The sequence below is a fragment of the Pectinophora gossypiella genome, chromosome 14 (assembly GCF_024362695.1).
Source record: "Pectinophora gossypiella chromosome 14, ilPecGoss1.1, whole genome shotgun sequence".
Lineage (NCBI taxonomy): Eukaryota > Metazoa > Arthropoda > Insecta > Lepidoptera > Gelechiidae > Pectinophora > Pectinophora gossypiella.
Window position 1 is genome coordinate 4,363,914 of NC_065417.1, and position 15,199 is coordinate 4,379,112.

At 36.7% G+C, this 15,199-nt stretch overlaps 1 protein-coding gene across 1 annotated transcript in view; it reads left to right on the forward strand.

The window, feature by feature from the left end:
* LOC126372446 (85/88 kDa calcium-independent phospholipase A2) overlaps positions 1 to 12,844 on the forward strand; it is a 77,355-nt gene extending 64,511 nt beyond the window's left edge. Inside the window, exon 16 of the transcript XR_007567164.1 lies at positions 12,826 to 12,844. The gene's annotated coding sequence lies outside the window, so the exon portion shown is untranslated. The remainder of the gene's footprint in view (positions 1 to 12,825) is intronic.
* Positions 12,845 to 15,199: the final 2,355 nt, after the last annotated feature.

Consider the following 15,199-nt stretch of genomic DNA (forward strand, 5'->3'; position numbering starts at 1 on the left):
CGCGGCTGAACGCCAGCGTATTGGATTCAAATCGGCCGGCGGATTGTTTTCAATTCAGTTCAGTCAAGTATTTTGCACGGAACATACGTTAAGTACTATGTTCGACAGCGAAAAATTTATTGCCGAAATACATACAAGAGAATGTATTTGGAATACAAATTTAAAACAATATAGTGACAGAAATATACTGCGCGAAACTCAAGCCACTCAGCTCTTTTATATGAAAAATAGTCGGCCGCTCAGCGTACGCATTTGGTGTGAACGTATACAAGCCGACTGTTTTGTTCACACCAATGGCGTATTGTCAGCTACAGCGTATTGTAAGCTTAATGTGAACAAAAAATACCATTTATTTTTACGTTCACACTGAGGCTTATAGTGAGCCTGCGCACAATCGGCGGCTGACTATACGTTTGGTGTGAACACGCACTAAGTAATAACCGGGACTAACAGGTTAACGAGCCTTCCGAAGCACGGATCATCTTACTTTCGGTCAATCAGGTGATCAGCCTGTAATGTCCGAACCAAACTGGGGATCACAAAGTGATTTTTGGGATTTGTCCCCACCGGGATTCGAACCCGGGTCCTCCGGATCGTGAGCACAAAGCCCAACCATTGGACCACAGAAGCCGTTCTGCATCTTATTGAAGTGTGCTTGGAACGAACAGTAACTAAGAAGCACTTATCATCAATTTTATAACGTCACTAATGCCATAAAAGTCACCTTCTACTTGAGTTTGCTATTAAAAAAATCTTCGTACGAAGAAATGATTAGCATTGAATCGAATCCAATTACAGTTGTCGCTATTGAAACTGATTGATTTGTTGGAATGGTTACTAAAGTTCGTAAGTAGCAGCCATACTTTTATAATACTAAGGAATCAATCATGTATACATAGATTACATAGTCATATAATTCCTGCAAACATCTTCTAATTATATTTTAAGTTACAGGTACCCGCTATTTTCGTATTAATTTTAAAATGAAAGAACAATCCGGGCGAATAAAAAAGGCATCTCGCTCATAATAGGCATCTTTAATTCTGACGGGTTATTGGCCAATATACGATTTTGGAATGGTTTTTTTAAATTTCTGCCTAAAATTGACATGTGTTCCGTAATTCAATTTTATGCCTGTCGTTTACCTGTCCCTTTCCTTTTCGGCGGGTAAGAAAATGACATGTATAACTTAAAATAAAAGATGGTGTGTACTGGAATCAGCACTATTAAAGACTAATACTGCGTAATAGAAGGGTTCTCTCCACCCCGTACCATCGTATCGGGCGTTGAACTAGATTTACCTCACCCCTTTTGGGTCTTACTTTAGTCACACCCCGGACACTTCATACAAAACACCCCCTTTTAAACAGACACTACACATTGACGTTATCGTACACGCGCATCTGTGTGTGACGTCTGTCTAAAGTAAGACCGAGGGGGGTGAGGTAAATCTTCCTCATCTGCTGGTGGGGAGCAGACTGTCTGTCTCGCTCACTCTTACGTGTACACGGTAACAATGTCATTTTTTTCCCGACCTCTGAATTTCAGCTGATGACCTTCCGGTAATGACAGACCTTGTCCACCAAACCAAAAGACCTGGGTTCAATTCCTGGTCAGACCAATTTACGCTAAAAGCTATCAGCATTATGCATGGTACGTGTTATATTTATTTTGGAATGGTTAATTTCCTTCTCGCGTGTGTAATTGGTCGCTTTACAACCCGAGTTCAAGGGCAAGTTATTTAGCAAACTCAATGGCGTTACTGTTGCGTATTTTGCATTCGTTTGCACGCAAAAGTAATCCCTAATGGGGTAGGCAGCGCCACAAGTATTGTTAGATAAAACAAATTCGGTCGGCGGAAACTTGACTGCTACTGATTTAGGCTCCAGCCTCTATAAATATTACCATGTATTTCCGTGGTCCAGTGGTGGAGCGTTAGGCTCACCATCCGGAGGTCCTTGGTTCGAAACCCGGTGGGAAAATATCACATAAATAACTTTGTAATCCCTAGTTTGGTTAGGACATTACAGGCTGATCACCTGATTGTCCGAAAGTAAGATGATCCGTGCTTCGGAAGGCACGTTAAGCCGTTGGTCCCGGTTACTACTCACTGATGTAAGTAAGTAGTTACATGAGTCATGTCAGGGGCCGTTGGCGGCTCAATAGTAACCCTGCCACCAGGGTTGATAAGGTTGGTACTCCACAACCCACACGAGAGAAGAAGACCATGTATTTTTGTAGAGGAAATGAACCACGAACGCTGGTATTGACTTTTGTTGGTGACTTTTATTTTTCTGCGCTTTAGGCTGATCACCTGATTGTCTGAAAGTAAGATGATCCGTGCTCCGGAAGGCCCGATAAGCCGTTGGTCTCGGTTACTATTTACTGATGTATGTGAGTAAATTTAATCGTTAAATGAGCCTCCACACGATTGAAGACATGGTCCATTGTGCTGGAGAGGACACTAACCCTTTCAAGGTTTTTTTACATGCCCGAGAAGGTATGCTGAACATATTCTATATTTTTTATTCACTTCTTGTCCAGCATAGAAGCGAAAAACAGCTTTTTTTATAGAACACAGCGCCCCCTTTCGTTAATGTTTGTAACTACTATGACCATGGTACTTAGGTATAGAGTAACAGATGTATCTTTGTGACTCTTATCTTCGTTCATATACGTGTCAATAGATGGCGGTGGTAGTATCATTCGAGGATTTTAAAGTTGGAAATGTCGGTAATAAAAATAATTAAATCACAAAGAATTTAAAAAAAGTTTTGCTAAGAAATAAATACAAATTACGTTACCTAATTACTTATTGCCTATCACTATTTTATTAACAAAACTGTGCAATAAAGTGAGTATAGCTACTCAATACTATTTATTAAAAGTAATTTAATCATACAGAAATATTAAGAATTTTACTTAGTACGAGTAGAATTTTTACATCAAAATTTGGTCAGTACAAAAGACATCAACGCGTTTGCAATTAGCATAGAAAACGTGAAATAATTTTAACATAAGTACTTTTACTTTTATTACAATACAATACAAATACACTTTATTGCACCAAAATAAAAAGAAATAATTACAAAAAGTCTCTTAACTAAGTACATGGCAAATGGCGGCCTTATCGCTTTTATTCATTAATCATTTATAAAAAAACAACACTTGGCTCATATCAGTGCGAAATAATAATACACTTAATCCTACAGTTGGGAGGACCATAATTTAGACCATACACAACTGTTAATTCATTTCACACGAACATACATCACTGACTCTCGTACTAATCCCCAGTCTCGTAATCTATGTACAAATGTATAATATATAAAACTAAATTTACACTACATTGCTTCGCTACTTTTAAACTAACAACAAGTAGCTCTTGGCGAACAAGCAATGGATATTAAAATGTATGCTAACATGTAGTACACCTATACTAGAATTATAAAGTAAGGGTCTGACCCTATGGTAAAATCGTATAGTTATTGAATTAACGACACTTGTTGTAGTCCCCAAGGATGTAAGGGTCGAATTAATAGAAAAAAAAAGTATTTGTGTTACGCAGATGTGATGTTCTCAGAAACTTGTATAGGTTTGTTATCTCTAACGTTTTGGGATTAGAGTAGTAACAAAATTGTGCTTACAATACAATACAAAAACGCTTCATTGCACATATAAGTACAACATTAAAAACATTTACAAATGTGACTAGAAGAGCTTTTTGCTTCTATGCTGTTCTGGGAGCATATAAAAAACATAGAACACGTTCAGCTGCTTCTCTTCCCGGGCATGTCGTAAAAACCGACAGAGGGATTGTGTCCTCTAATATGATGGACTAATGTTATGGGCGATAGGCTGATCCCTTATCACCATAAGGTTCATCATATCCATCTTTGGACTTCGTATCAACAGTGGCTGCAAGTTGTCTTTGACTACTTGTGGCTCTGCCCACCCCATTAGGGATTACGGGCGTGAGTTTATGTATGTATGTATGTATGACTAGAAGAGCACAATCAGTGTCCTGTAACCTTAGGGTGAAAGAACTTGCTATTAAGTAAGTATGGAGGATTAGACAGTGTGGAGAGAAAAAAGCAAGTGAAAATATTGGTCGAAGCCCTCGATATAATTCATGTAAAAGGTGCCAATTAAAATAATTTTTAATTGGCTATTTGAATTGCTTGCATTTATTCATGATCATTTTAATCTTTTTAGTTTCCTGGACACTATTGATCGTTGTTTTTTTTTATGAAAAGATTGACCGATGCGATTGATATATATCTTTTTTTCACGATTTTGTCCCTTTCGGAGGGATAAATTAACCTTTCTGCTATGTTTGTACGTAGTTTTTTGGCATCAGCAGTAATACAACTTTACTTTCAACATCCTTACAGAATCGCTTCGCCACAAAAATTCAAGCTATATTAATTTAAAAGCTGCTTTTCTTCTTTTTTCGAAGTATCTTTCTTGTCTATGTTTTGTAGGTACATAAACATAAACCGGAGCAGGCCGTGAATCAGACAAGACGTTGTGAATATAAAATTTGCAAATCCCTCTTTTAGACCCCAGATTTTATGGTACAACTTGGTACGGAACGACTGAAGTTTGCCTTTCGCGTACAAGCCTCACGTAGAGCCTTCTGAAAAAATACTATTATCTTCATACCAATGCAATTACTTTCCAACAGTCTGTACTTGGTGAAAAATCATTTAGTCAAAAAAAAGATTTAGTAGTATAAAATTCTAGCACAAAATATGCACTTATTGACTCTGTTAATTCATCGAAATATGATTTTAAATAACGACTTCAAACGAAAAAAATAAATCTAGATACAGGTTATTATTATTTATTAAAAAATAGGTTTATAAACAATAAAAACGGAGTCCATTTAGTTTTGTTTTTACTGGGACACGAGCCTTGCGGAAATCCATCTTGCTCTAAGGCTCAAACATACATCAGGCAGACTTTTTGCTATTTTTTGTAACATGGTTTGGGACCGCTTAAGTTTTAACTTTTCATGAGGAATTTTATATATTATGCATAGTGTATTCTTTAGTATTCTAGGCTTGTATACTCTTGAGAACAAATTGTATGTTAAGTCGTGTTAAGAGGTACTATTAGGTAAAGAATAAGATTTCGCTACGGAATCGAATGCGTACTAAACGGTGAAAAATTATGCATAATTGCCTCAGTAATAAAATGGCGTGAAAATACTCAAATAGAGTGATTCCAAGTTTAGGAAATATAAGACAATCAATGTAAAAGCTACGTGCTTCTGCTTTATTCTTTTTGTGGGCAATCAACTTCCAATTTTGGCTTCCAGATGCCCTCAGGCTTCGCAATCAGGCAAGGAGGTGTGGTCCACTTTGGGCTTCATTCTGCTGCTGACGATCTATCTATTGTGTAGTTTCTGAATTTGATTTACATTACTCGAGTAATGGTACCCTGTTATGAAGTGGTTACACTTTCGTCCCGGCTTGATAAGGCTGTGGGTTCAAATCTTGTCCGAGTCAGACCTTTTCGATTTAATTTTCTCTTCTATGCACGGATGAGTGGTATAAAATAAAACAATATATAACTATGTAGTAATATTGAGGGTTACTATTACGAGTGATGTATATTGTTTGAGAAATACATACTGTTGTATTGTGTTGTAATTTAGCACAGCTATTTTCATTGCTCTGCCAAATTGAGCATTGTATAAATAGCTAGTCATTAATTATATGAATATGCCGTCAAGTATTGCACGTTGGTCTAACAGCTTCCGTAGTCCAGTGGTTAGAACGTTCATGATTATGATCTGGAGGTTCTAGTTCGATTTCCGATGGGGACATTGTCGAATCACTTTATGACTCTTTTGTTTGGTAAGGAAATTGCAGGTTTGAATCACCCTATTGTCCGGAAAGTGAGATGATTCTGTGCTTCGGAGGTCCGTTGGTCCCGGCTATTTGCCGCAAAAAAACACCTCCATCAACCCGCAGTGGAGCAGCTAGCTATGCTCGATATCTCCTCCGGTTGATTGAGGGGAGGTATGCCCAGGGACGTATATAGGCTGATAATGTTATATTATGTATGTATATTGCACGTCGATTACTCTGGTATTTTCTTTTGTATTGTTTTAAGCCTGTAAAAATAACATGAAATGTTACCAAATACCATTATGGCGATACGGCTCACCTATCACGTTGGTCTAACAGAAAGTTCGATGAGGCGTGGGTACTTAGTTCAACCTGCGATGGATGTATCTCTGTCTACACCAATTGGGATATAGTCGTGAGCTTATTTTATGTTATTATAGGCCCCGATTCCTGCAGACGCATCCTAATTTTATTTTAAGTTATACCTGTCATTTTCTTAGCCGCCGAAAAGGAAAGGGACGGATGATTGACAACTGTTAATTCTAATATGAATGAATAACCCCGACGAATAAAATAGGTATCTCGCTCATATTCAACCCGTTTGATGTCTGCTGTCAACTTAATTCTGTCGGTTTATTGACCAATATAAAATTTTGGAAGGGCTTTTAAATTTCTGTTACAATTTACGTGTGTTCCATAAATTTTATTCCTGTCCATTACCCGTCCCTTTCTTTTTCAGCGGATAAGAAAATGCCAGGTATAAGTTGAAATAAAATTATTGTGTACTGGAATCGGCACCATAATCGGTAACTATTATTTTAGTTTTCCGATAAACAGTATCAATATTGTTTGGAAGTGAGGGTAGTTACACCCATAACTATTTCGATATAACAATCGCCTCGCCAGTCATTACGCGACTGGAGTCGCTGCAACGCGTTTTCTTTTCTTTTTAACGTGACTTATTGTAGATTTGCCACGAATGGCATTAACTACTTGGCCGGACTAATGAGGACCGCGGGCTGATTTGCAACACGATCGACACGTCTGGAAAACATGCAAATAAGGTAAGCTAGTTTTGCTTTCTAAAGGACGTATCTATTTATTTTTAGCTAAAGTGATTTGTGTTTTATTGTCAATTTTGAATGATGCAAATCAGGCCAAAAATTTAAACAATAATATGTTATATATTAATACTAGTTTTTCGCCCACGATTTTGTCCTCGCCAACTTAGGTTATCGCGCTCGGCGCGTTCTTTCCATCCCCTTTTCATCCCTTTTAGGGATGTTTTTCACGATAAAAGCTATCCTAAGTTCTTCCCTAGATCTTTATCCATCTTCATACTAAATTTTATCTAATTTTCTTCAGCGGTTTAAGCGTGAAAAGGTAACAGACAGACAGAGACGAGACTTTCGCATTTAAGTATAATATTAGCGTAAATATGGTTTCTAGGATTTGTGCCCGGTTAATGGCAATAGGCTCTTCACTTACATGAGACTTAAACATAGCTGGCGAGGAGTGAATGTGTCTCTGCCTACCTCTTCGGGGATACAGGCGTGTTGCTGTTATGTGGATTAGAAACTCCTACTGAAACCGGGTTAGTTACTAGACTATTCTGAAGCTATCGGAAGGAAGTCGCTCGAAGGCCTCCGATTTAACTTACCAAGTGTTTGTCTACAGTTGATACGGTCTTGGGTAACTACAGTAACTAGGTCCGCAAAGACAAACATAGACTCGTCTTTAACTCACTAACGAACTTGAAGCAAAGCTAGTTAACACGGTTACCGAGATAAAACTACGTGTGTGCCATCAATTAATATTATGTTTCCATGATGCATGAGCATAATCTTCAAAACACTTTATTGCACATTGACCTCAATTTAAGCATTTAAATGATTTCTTCTAAATTGAGAATTTAATAAAGGGCAGGTTAAGAGTAGGTTTTTTTTACCTTTGATGGGTTTGCTCTTGGCCCCAGACTTGCCCGAAGGCATTGACGAGGCCTAAGATGGAGCGAGCTAGTCCAGAAGGTGCCTTATCATTTGGCCTTGAAGTACTTTTTAATTCTCATCACAACCTACCTTACCTGGCTTGGTATGGGGATTGTGATGAGAGTGGAAGCAGCGAAAGTGGTGGGTCAGGATGGCAGTGATACCAATATTCTCTGTCTCCCTCAGTGGCAAAATACTCGTTTAGTGTACGTATGAGAATTGGCTACTTAACATTTGTAGCAATAAAATATGAAATATGTCGAATATGGTAATTTATAATTTAACGATAATTATCCAATATTTTATTTTTATTAAGATCCTTTTTAAATATTTTATTTTTACAAAATGAGAATGCGATTTTTTATCTGTGTCTTACAAGACACACATTTCACAAAATAAACAAAAACTACCTGTCAGGTTTCGAGCTACACTGTTTGACAGTTTCTTTGCTTATTGAAATGTGACGTCACTGGGCAAAATGTCACGTGACCAACCGTTTCCGCGCGAAATTTGAATTTAATAAGTAAGTTTTTTTCTATTATACAAAGCTTTTTCGAGAAAATAAAATACATATTTTAAGCGCTATAAAATATGCGTTTGTAATTTTTAAAATACTTATCCGAAAACTTTAAAGAAGGCAATTGTAAATCCCTTGACAACTCAGCAATGTACTTCAAACATAGCTAGCATATAGATCTATGCGAGTAGTATCAAAATCATGGTCCTACAATGTTCAACGCGCGTGTTCGCCCGAGGCCGAATGAAGCCTGAATGTCCATCACCTGTGCTCAAATTGACGTCAATTTTACTTCGGAATGTGTCTGCCTGGCTCATCGACTAACAGACGAACGGGCTCTGGCAATACATCTGACTAATAGATAAGGTGTTGCCGTGGTGTTGTCCGACAATGTTCGACCAATCACGATCACTTCTGTGACGTTTCGGCGTGTTTTGAACCAATCAGAATGCAGCGTTCCGCTTCTATCGGTTAAATTATTTTATGTCACCGACAAATAATTTTATTATATACAAAACGAAGAGAAAAAGATAAACTAGGTTTAAAATATAGTCCGTTTTACGATAGAAGCGGCGCTACTGTCGCAGATTCTGTATAGAATTATTATAACTTGTCAATTAGTTCCATTAAAATCCGTCGACTTCTTTCGTGGTACGGATTATTATTTTAAACCTAGTTTATCTTTAGACTTGTTTTGTAGTAACACAATAGTAAACAACCAAATAGACCCTATTTGGTTGTTTCCTCGATATCATACCCTGTGCTTTAATTTACGTCAATTTTACTTTGGAATGTGTCTACATGGCTACTTTTATTTTTGTAACTGTTACCGTCTGGGACTAGAAAGTATGGGCTAAATTGCTAGGTTGAAATCGCTTGATTAAGCATAAAACTGGTGATAGTCTTTGGGTATTTTTGTCACTTTCTCCTTGGTATTTGTTTTTATAATGAAGAAATGGAATGTATCTATTCTGTTATTGAAAGTTGATCGAGATTTAAAACATAATATGCTCATCATTATCTGGTCAAGTATACAACTAAGATAAGAGCGAAAGTGGTGTGTCAGGATCGTAATAAGTGGAATTCCATGATCTCTGCCTACCATATTAGATAATAGGCGTGATCATAACTACACACGCAACACCTAATGAGTCCCATTGCAGACAAAATATTTAACAAGTCATATCAATTATTACCGCCGCGCAGGTTTTCATAATAATCGTAAACGTTGCGCGGACGCTGGCACGACTACGAGTATGGGGGGTCTATAAAATAAAATCTCATCGCGGTAGAAAAGCTTTCCTCGATAAAATGAGAAATAAGTTGGTTTCGGTAAGCTTGTTCATTGTTTCGGGCCACATAGTCACTTAGGTACCATCAAATGAGATTGCAGTCAATAGAGTACGTATAAGCCTCATGTGACAGCAACATTATTCTCACAATTGCATAATATTTTAATCGCAGGAGCATAGAAACTGTTTACATAATCGCTGTTATAGGAGACATCCATCGCTGTACGAAGTCAAAACAACATGACACTATTGAATCCCGGGATGTTATCACTGCTTGTTTTCAAAACTTCTCATATTCCCACTTGCACATTACGCCATCAAAGGTATTTTGTGATAGATACTGATACATGTATACATAATTAATGTTAGATAGAAAAGAATCGATCGACCTAATATCGATTGATACATCTCTGCGCTCATAAACGTCACAACACTAGCTTACGTACTTTGACAGATCTAATTCTTACGGCGCATTGAGACGATTGTAAAATGTTATCTTATTAAATCAATAATTGTACTGAACTGGTCGATCTATTTAATATTACACTAGCGACCCGCCCCGGCTTCGCTCGGGTTCGGGTGCAATGCTGACGAAACAATGAAATTATTTACATCACATTAAAAACCTCAAAAATAACAGTATTTCTCCACTATTTAATGGATGTTATTATACATATAAACCTTCCTCTTGAATCACTCTATCTATTAAAAGAAACCGCATCAAAATCCGTTGCGTGGTTTTAAAGATTTAAGCGTACATAGGGATATAGGGACAGACAAAGCGACTTTGTTTTATACTATGTAGTGAGGAGACCACGCCTATTTCCCGTTGGGGTAAGCAGAGACCAGGGATTTAATTTCAATTCTTTTAACTATGCATAATAAATAGCAGCTAAATACTTCTAGAACGAAGCCGTTCTATTGATGATAATTCTGGCTATAATTATGTGATATACCTAGTGCGTATAGGTGCCTATATATTTGCTAATTCCGTCCGATGTCATTTATTCGACAAAGTTTACCGAGTGAAAGCATTCAGCCATTCGCATTTCATCGATCTACCTACTAGTGCAATCCAAATCGACGATAGTGGCAAACTAGTAAAAATAAATGCTTGTAAAGATAAATAAAAGCGAGCAATATTTGGGTGTAGCAAATTCAATTTTCTTACAACATTTCTACGAAATATGTGCGTGCTATTTACATTTTATTTGGCACATGCTGCCGTGTTTGGATACGTAACGTACTATATTACTTATGCTCCTTTTCAGGAAGTCAATTGCGTAAAATTATTAGAAACATTCTATCCGCGCATTGAGGAAAATTATTATTTTGATTTTAATATTTAAAAACTCTATACTATACATATAGGTAAGGTGATGAGAATATTACTATGCCTTTAATTAGGCACTTAAAAATATAATAAGTAGGTACTTATACAATTATGAATAGTAAACTAACAAACGCGATGTTTCTTCGTTGTCTGATTTTATGTGACATCGCAAAGCAATCTACATATAATGTTTTTCTATTTTAAACTCTTTGATTAAGTAACTTTAATTATTTTTTTTCTGTAGCCTAGTTAGTGTCCCACTGCTGGGCAAAGGCCTCCCCCTTCTAAAGTTAATTAATTTATTTGATAATAATCATTACGCGGCATACATAGCGACAAATCACGGTATCCTAATTTTCTAGTTATCTATAGCTATAACATAGCTAGTTACGTTTACGTTACCTATAAGTATGTCGGTAAACCGCAATTTGAGTCCGACATGGTTCGTAATGTGCCAAAATTATTAGTACAATACAGCCCTGGGCGTCTACAAATACAGCGAGTGTTTGAAGCCATTAGTTCACGAAGTTTGACCAAGTGTAGCACTAGCGGGATGATAGATGTGCATGTACGTGCTTTGAACGATCCTATGCAGTTTAGAGAGGTTATTTAAGACAGGGGGGTAAAAGGCCACATTGAAGCAATTGGCTAATTGACAGTTGTAACAATAAAATATGAAATATGTCGGATATGGTAGTTTATCATTTAAGGATAATTATCCAATAGTTTTTTTATTAAGGTTATTTTTAAATATTTTATTTTTACAAAATAAAAATGCGACTTTTTATCTTTGTATTACGAGACCCGAAACACGGGCGGACATGATTGAGCTCCGTGTGACGTCACATTTCACAAAATAAACAAAAACTATCTGTCAGGTTTCAAGTTTACTGTTTGACAGTTTCTTTGTTTGTTGAAATGTGACGTCACAGGGCAAAATGTCACGTGACCAAACGATTTCGCGCGAAATTTAAAATAATTGAAGGAAAATGAAGCATTTTAGAGAAAATAAAATAAAATTTGTAACCCCTTTTTTTTACTTAACATATACCTAGATATTTTTGAAAAACATTCTTATTAAATAAGACGCGTAAAAATAGATAGTTTAATTCATACAGGCAATATGCAGGGTGTTAGTGACATCGTAACGAATACTTTCTAATTTCATGGATCACAGATATCTTTTATCTTTGTTTGTTTGTTGTAAATTATGAACCTTGTTATTACACCCAGGCGCAACATATCTTCTACCCATTATTAGTCTGATCAAAATAAAGAGAAGCAATATAGGTAGCAACATAATTCTACACGTATCTGATCCAATTATCAAGCAACTGTCTCTGCTATCTTCTTCTGTCTATGCTATTAAATTATATTTATGAATAATTAAGTAACTCGAGTAATGAGAAAATACGTAATTATCACATTGAATCGGTACAGCGCTATATATATATATATATATATTTTTTTTTTTTTTTTTTGGAGACTGAAGCCTGGAAATTCCCTCATTAATTCCCAGATTTTAGGCCTGGTTGCTGAAACTTTAAGGCCATGTCTTCACTAAGGTTTATGCGCTCGGGATTATTTATATCTTAGAGAATATATTACTAATAAAGTAGGACAGATTATAAAAATAGTGCATGCAGGTATTCTGGTGTGTTTCCGTTGTACAGTCGTTAGCGGCGGCCGTGAAAAAGTAAATATATTTACGATGGCTTACGAAACCCGGTTATTTGGAGATGACCTCGGAGTCAGACGTGTTAGAACTGGACGCCCAGGGGTTTATTGTTATGAACCACAGAAATATATTGACCCGGGTATTTTTTTGTATTTATAGGTACATCAACAGTACAAGCATACTTTAAATCTTATAACATAAGTAACTACCATAACTAACATAACTGATGTAAGTAAGTAATCATTACATGAGCCATGTCAGGGGTCTTTGGCGGCTCAATAGTAACCCTGACACCAGGGTTGATTAGGTTGGTACTCCACCTCACAACCCACACGATAGAAGAAGAAGATCTTATAACATCATCATTAGCCTTATATTTATGACGTCATTGCCTCGAAGAAATGCACTTTCTTTCATGGCTGTGCAAGCCAATCCTAGAGCGGCAAACTCTACCACACACTCTGCAGGAGAAGTCTCAACTGGTGGATTGTTTTCGATTTGGTTTGTCCTGCTTGAAGTTCACAACTTCACCACTATATCCCCATTGGATACAGAGGTACATGTATTGTTAGATGAACTAAGTACCAAAGTATCACCGAGCTTTCTGTTAGCCCAACTTAATAGGTAAACGTGAACGTGGTAATTATTAAAAATTAATAATAAATATGTAATGACTTGACCTAATTCTTATACCTAATACATATGTGCACAGTTACTTAAGTGCTACTACACTTAATAAGTAAGGTAGCACTTAAGTTCACTATTCGTGAGTAGTTTAATCACAAATATTTTGCAATAGTACTACAGTTACCGTGCTTTTACAATTGCATCATCTCCCTAGCATTAAACCGTTTTACACTGCGTCCGCATACCTAACCTGAAGTTTAGACAGGTCCGGTTTTTTACGGAAGCGACTGCCCGTCTGACCTTCCAACCCGCGAAGGGAAAACCAACCCAATACAGGTTCGATCACATACCTTCGAAAATGCATTTCTCGGGAATGTTGTTCGTTTCCTCACAATGTTTTCTTCAGCCGCTGAGCACATGATAATCATTTATGATCGAAACATGAATTCTAAAACTCATTAGTTTAGTCCTGTGCTAGATTCGAACCTACGACCTCAAAGTGAGACGCAAGGGTTCTACCAACTGGGCTCTCAACGGTGCTTACAATTGCAACTTATTAAATAGGTCCCTGTTAGCTCTATAAAAGTTGCTTATCGCTTTTAGCGATAAGACCGCCTTTACACATTTTACTTGTGTGCGTATTCTTTAATTTATCCGATCGATTTAATAGTAGAAGGTACCTACTTAAAACTAGAAGATAATCTGCATTGATCAGGGGGGTTAAAATGGCCATATTGAAGCAATTCATCTAAGAAAGCAACGTTGCAAATTGACATTTGCGCATATAAAAGTAAGTGCGCAATGCACACAAATGTCAAATAGCAATATTGCTTTCTTAGATGAATTGCGTCGATGTGACCATTTTAACCCCCCCAGGGCAAAATAAAGAGTTGAATAATGAAGTTCTACTTCAGCAGTATAGATTAGAATAATACTAATATTTTGAATGATATTAATGGTATGATTTTCCTACTAAGTATTTTTTTTGTTAATGCTATTTGCGGCAAATTTACAATAAGTACAATATGAATACCAATGTGATGTTAATGATAAAATAAAACGTTGCTGAAGAATCCATTTGACTGAATTCTGAAAAAAATATATATACAAATTCTTTTCATTCGCAAACGAATTTTTAATATCTGGATGCCTATAGATTTGAAATTTGGCGTTAAATTGTATTTTATGAACTGGAACATTAAATAATGTTTTTTCGATATGTATGGATAGTACGCTTCATGAATTAATGGACAAATGTTACATAAATAAACATGTTTCATTAAACAAATAGTTAATAATGCTGAGTAGAGTTAATTACACGAGTGCGGTATTTTTTACATTATCTGCCTATATATACGTCCCACTGCTGGGCACAGGCCTCCCCTCAATCAACCGGAGGGGGTATGGAGCATACTCCACCACGCTGCCCCACTGCGGGTTGGTGAAGGCGTAAAAACATTTATGGCTAATAGCCGGGACCAACGGCTTAACGTGCCCTCCGAAGCACGGAATCATCTTACTTTTTCGGACAAGTAGGTGATTTAAGCCTGAAAAGTCCTTTCCAAACAAAGGACAGTCTCACAAAGTGATTTCGACAATGTCCCCATCGGGAATCGAACCCGGACCTCCAGATCGTGAGCCTAACGCTCTAACCACTAGTCCAGTGCGGTATATTGTGGGTATATTAATTCTTAATACAACTTTTCATTGTTTAAAATATTTATTAATTATTGTAGATATTGGACAACTTTTAATTCTATTCACTTCTATAATACTTAATGAGCTAGGTAGAGTCACAAGAAAAAAGATAGTTAAGTATTTTTATTTTTACTTTAAACTTTATTTGAATCCTATTAAAAATCTGCAATATTTTAACTTTTCCATATTTCCTCGCCTTATGGTTGTC